Genomic DNA, 6,429 nt, shown 5'->3' with positions numbered 1-6,429 from the left:
TCCCTTCTTCATGTGTCTTTGGCCTTGGCCCCTGGCCATGAAGCACGTGAACTTGGACCAATGGTAAAGAAACTCCAAAATATCGCTGATTGGGAAAATGCCAAAATCCCCAACAGCCAACATTTGCCATCTACCAAAACATATCGCATTCTGACAGAACTAATAACCGACCAAGCTGTATTAGAGCAGCTCACATTGACACGAGAACATGGTAGAGAACTGACTGACCATGACAAAGCTGGAGAAATGTTGGCAACGGTCCCGGAGGGGCTGTGGTCGATGGGACCCTTTGGCGTTGGGTCCTGCGCAGACGTAGACCCAATCAAGTTACAAGTAGACGAGTCGCATCCAATCTATCGTAAGCAATACCCATGGCCAATAGCCACCGACTCAGGAATGGAAGAGACATTACTCTCTTTATGGGACGCCGACGTTATCGAACCCTCCACTTCTGACTGGAGCACTCCCTTAAGGCCAGTCTTGAAGGCAAATTTGACAGAATATAGGATGGCACATGATCAAAGAGCTATTAATGACGTTACAACCACTCCTGTTTTACCGGTTTCGGATCCCCACCGCTGTCTAGCCTCTTTGGGCCCACATCTACAATAGTATTCAGTAGTGGATCTGGCCAATGCCTTCTTCTGCATACCACTGTCTCCAGAATGCCGTAAATACTTCGCATTCACGTACAAGGGGTGTAGGTTGCAATATACCCGCATGCCCCAAGGACGCAAATGCAGCTCAGGTATTTTTAATAACGTGCTTAGAAAACAGTTGGAATAGCTCTCTCTACCCCCCGACTGCATTTTAGTGCAACATGTAGATGATCTGCTTATAGCAGCCACCACCCCCAAAGCCTGCCTGCAAGCAACTTTATGGCTGCTGCTGAGAATGTGGGAGTGCGGGTACAAGGTATCCCGGAAAAAGCTACAGTGTTGCCAGAGAGTACTCACCTTTCTAGGGAGGGTGTTCTCTCCCGTGGGATCAGAAATGTCTCCTGCCCATTAAACAAGGGATACTGCAACACCCTAAACCTGTGGTGGTAAAGGACATGATGGCCTTCCTGGGATTGTGTGGATATAGCCGACTCTACATCCCATGTTATGTTGACAAAACCTCTCCATTGCAGCAATGGTACGCAAAGCAGGCATGAAAAACTTGACTGCTCCACTAGACTGGCATGACGAGACGTTTACTTCTTTTGTCTCCCTGGTACAAGCATTGGCTTCAACAGCAGCATTGGCATCGCCCGACTCTGCTTTGGATTTCCACTTGGATGTCTCTCTGTCTCCCCAAGCGTCGAATGGCATACTCTTCCAGAAGGAATGAGGTACTCGCCGTGTCTTGGCCTACGTCAGCGTAGCCCTAGATGACATGGACTCACTTTGCGGCCGGCCTGGCTGCCGTGATCAACAAAACCGCCCATCTAGTCATGGGTCACCCATTGCATGTCTTGACAGACCACTCAGTTACGGCCTACATCTGTTCATCTGCATTTACAATGACCTCCCTGCGACAAAATCATCTCCTGAAGACTCTTACAGCTCCACACATAGTGTACCACCACGAGGAAATCAATATTGCGGACAATCGGGCAGCGGACGGACACCCTCACGAATACCAATATCGGGCTGAGGTGGAGAACAAACCTAGACCTTACCTCCACCCCATTGGACCACGGACATGTGGTCTTCACAGATAGTTGTTGCTTCAGGGCTCATGATGGCTCTCTCAAGGCAGCAGCAGCAGTAGTTGAGTACACCCCACACACCACTTCCCAGTTTACTCTTATTTGCTAACAGCTTTCGGTGGACAAACCTTCTGCACAAGCAGCAGAGGTGTTGGCCATCTGTTTGGCCTAAGAAGCCTTTGCTGGAGCAGCAGTGACTATCTACTCTGATTCAGCCTACGCCGTCCATGCTGCTGTATTGGACCTTGTCCAGTGGCAAAGAAATGGTTTTGTCACAACAAAATGGACCCCCATTTCATATAAAGAATTGATTGAACGTCTAGCCAAAAGCATCCTGCTCCCAGCCTCTTCTGCTATTGTTGAAACAACCGGACATTCCAAGCTTTACTCTGTCGAAGCACTGGGGAATGACGCAGCAGACCGCCACGCTAAACAGGCTGCGGGATACACACCAGATTTGCAAATGATAGTTTTTACCGCTAATGACACTCTATTCCCTGCCATCTCTGAAGACACCCTCAAGGATCACCAAACTTGGGCATCCCTCCAGGAGAAATCATGGTGGATAGCCCACATAGCTAGACTAATAGCGGACAAACTTTGGCATGGACCGGGAGGGGCACCTGTACTACCCATGGGCCCCCTGTCTACAGCTGCACTAGCTGAAGCCCACTCGCTATCCCACTTTGGACCAGAAGCCCTGTTTTCTTGCCTCCATAATTTGAAGGACATGGTGTGGGAACACTGTCACAACTGTACAACCTGTCAGTATTTCAACGTCCGTCGGACGCTGAAACCTTGCCCTGGCCATGCATCTATGGGCCTTTGGCCAGGCGCAGACATCTCCATGGACTACACCGAAATGATTATTCGGGTGCAAGGGAAGGGTTTCCTGTTAGTGATTGTTGACTCATTCACCGGGTGGCCAGAGGCCTACCCGTGTGCTAGGGAAATGTCAGACTGCGTTATTAAAATCTGGTGACTCATTACATCCCAACGCACGGGTTCCCCTCAACTATCCGTTCGGACAATGGAACTCACTTTTGTTAGAGTTTTCGAACTATATTTATAACTACGTTATTTCAATTACTCACAAGATGACAACCAGACATGTTTTCTTTCTTTGAGTACAGCCATCCATGAACAGGAACGTATCCTCCCTGAGCATAACTTTGTTTCTGAAGCACAGTACAGTCGTCCTTGAACTAGGAACCTATCCTCCCTGAGCATATCATCCTTGGACAACACATCACAAAGCACAAAGGAACTGTATAAAAAACTATGCACAGGTGCAGTATGAGCTGACCTCACTCCTGTATGACTATGCATGAACTGTACAATCCAATAAAAGTTATTATGTAAATAAACACACTCACACATTAAAAAGCTGAGCAAGGAGGAACTCATTGGGATTCTCTAGATCTTGCCTCCAAAGAGCACTCTGAGTCTCCCCTCTGCAGAGCTCAAAAGAATAATTGCTTGTCTGTATTATTTCTTATGATAACCTCAGTCTCCTCTTTACAGGCTTCAACCTAGACCAGCATGAATTAGAGTTACTCTCCAACAACTTTAACAATGCATCTCTGATGAAGGTTGAAAAATTGTTAGGTCTCTGTCACAGGTTTGGTTCAGTTTATCATCCCCAGAGTCAAGGTCGTGTGGAACGCATGAACCGTACCCTTAAGGACAAATTTGCTAAAGTCTGCCACTCAACGGGAATGAATTTGGCTACAAGCACTTCCCATTGCCCTGCTTGCAGTCAGACAAGCTGTGTCCGCTAGGACAGGTTTCTCTCCCTATGATTTGTTGATGGGTCGGCTAATGCCAGGCCCAGCCACCTCCTTTTACCGGCCTCTGAAGTACAAATTCCCAAGCTGTCATATAAAACATACTGGGCAAAACTGAACTCACTAGCTTCTAGTGTCTCCCAACAGGTCGCTGATCGAGCGGTCCCAACTTGGGACCAAGTGTTACTTAAATTGCTGTCCAAGAAGTGGCAGGAACCGCGGTGGACGGGCCCGTTCACTGTCACAGCTCGAACCAACAGGGCTGTCCAGATCAAAGAAAAAGGAGCATCAAAGTGGTAACACTACTCTCGAATTCGTCCCCATCTCCTGTGATTACGGAAATTATGACCCTTTTTGGTGGATTGGGGTTCCCCCACTCCAAGAGGGGAAGGTGTGTTACAGGCTGTAACATAAACTGTGCAGTAGTAATATGCTTCATTCTAGTATTCTGTACCCGAACAATATCGAACAATTCCACATACAAACCCCCCTACAGACAACAGGTACAACGACAAATCTTGTCAGGACGAGGAGGAGTACGAAAACCGGCACCTGTGGACAAGAAAGAGCCAACTCGGGAACAGGAGTATTGTTCTGTATCCCTGTAGGAAGTCAGAACAACTCTGCATTCATACCTTACTCAGCGCTTAACTCTGAGGGTTATGGGGAGTCGGGAAGTAGCTACGGGACCGGATATGCTTGGTATGCGACTATAGGTCAAACTGGCAGGACTTGATGGGAGAAACTGGAGGCTATGAATTGTTTAGTTGGTCGACAGGCCTCGCGGCAAAAATTTGGAAAAGCTTTGTTTTGACCCAAACTAAAGGGGGTCTATTGGAAACTTATAAAACAGATCAGGCAAACTGCACTACACTCTACCTCAGCACATACAAATGGGGCAGGGACCCTAGATTTAAGGTCGTGATCTGTCACCAACTGAATATGACCAGACCAGAAGGGTCTGGTCATGGGCCCAAGACCACCCTTACCTGAAATTGTACCGACCTCCATAACGGTGAACTGTCTGCTGGCCGTTATGGACGCGACCATAATTATTCGTAAATCATGCCAACGATATGCTGATCCTCATCTGGTAGTCCCAACCGTTACAGTAAACCTGATATTTAACAAACATGTGGCTGCGAATAATTTCTCCTGTGTTAAGTTTACAGGTACAATGAGAACAGTTGAACCAATACCACCAGATTGGTGCAAAATCATCACAATTGTTCAATCTCGATTCACTCCCGTAAGTAGAGCAGATGTGTAGTGGTGGTGTGGTGACGATAAGATATACAACAGGATCCTTAGAGATACATCGGGACTATGTGCTCTGATATCACTCATTCTACCTGTTTCTGTCTGGCAAATTTCCTCCTCAGAATTGATAGCTGCATATCAAAGTGTAATACCTAAGAACTGGCATCAGGAAAAGAGAGATGCCAACCCTGAACCTTGGTTGTCAGCTACAGATCCAACTTACATCGACTCCATAGGGGTCCCGACAGGAGTACCAGACCAATACAAATTAGTCAATCAAGTGGCAGCAGGCTTCGAATCAATATTCCTTTGGGTAACCCGGCATAAAAAGGTAGATCGTATCAATTATATACATTACAACATACAGAAATTGGGTAACTATACCGAGGCTGGATTTGCGGCCTTACATGAGCAACATGACACGTTATTAGCAGAAAAGTCAGGAGTATCCGGTATATTTGGTGATCAATGCTGTACATTCATTCCAAACAACACGGCCACAGGTGGGAAACTGTCGGTGGCTTTCGACGGCCCGCGCATGCTCAATAAAGAGATGAAGGACCACTCTGGAGTAGATACCAGTATGTGGGACACGTGGCTTAATGTTTTTGGAAAATACAAGGCTCAAGTGGCCTCTATTCTTATTTCTCTAGCTGTTTGTACAACATTGCTTATTTGTTGCGGATGCTGCTTTATTCCTTGCGCTCGCAAATTAATGGTTCACTTACTCAACAACACTATAGAAAGAGATCCAAAGGGACAATATATGTTAGTCCAACGGAAAGGTCGCAATTACGATGAACCACAACAAGAGGGGGTGATCCTAAAGTGATTTTTATGTACCAGAAATGCACAGCTTAAAATGTGATGATTGTTATGATTTGGGGTGGCCTCTTTGGAGGAGGCGAAGAAGGGGAATTGAAGAAATCAACATATTTGCTTTGCTTATGAGGTAGACATTACATTCGCTTCGCTCATGAAGTAGACATTACATTTGCTTTGCTCACGAAGACATCATCATATTTGCTTTGCTCATGAGGTAGACATTACATTTGCTTGGCTCAACATATAATTGAATCAAACAGCAGCCCGGACAAACAATGCGAGAGGTCGGCGCCCACAGGGAGCGAGCCGGACGTGGTGTGACGTTAACAGCTCACAATTGTAGGGGAGAAGGCCTCTTTCTCCCAGGTCACACCTGTTAGGGAGGGCAGGTTGTTTTCTTCTCCTTTCAGACATCAGTGTGAGAAGGACGGGATGTGCAGACCCAGAGATAGTGGTGAAAGATGGAGAAGGAACTGGGGCAAGAGGGAAAGACGTATGGGTGGAAAACAACTGCACAGCTGGAAGACCCTGTTACGCCTCCTATGAATATTCATGTAACAACTGTATGTTACACCCGAGCAGGGAAAGAATGTTGCTTTTTGCTGGGTGTTCCAAGCATAAGACCCGGTTACAACCGGCTGCACTGGATGGCTGCACTTGACCTGCTAACTGTTAACAGTAGTTTGCTATTGGAAATTCTATTATTCTTTAACCGAGTAGTAAAAGGGATCCCTGGGATCCCCAGTGCCCCCTACCATGAGGCCCCGTCACTGCGTGCCCTACTTAGTCTGTCTTCGCTGTCGCTTTACGATCACTTGGCACGAGAAACACGTTACAGTTGTTGACAAAAAAATTATACACATC

Source organism: Fistularia commersonii, chromosome 20 (genome assembly GCF_037954325.1).
Source record: "Fistularia commersonii isolate RoL2024-O1a breed Wild chromosome 20, RoL_Fcom_v1.0, whole genome shotgun sequence".
NCBI classification, from domain to species: Eukaryota; Metazoa; Chordata; class Actinopteri; order Syngnathiformes; family Fistulariidae; genus Fistularia; species Fistularia commersonii.
Note: the sequence above shows the minus strand (reverse complement) of the source record.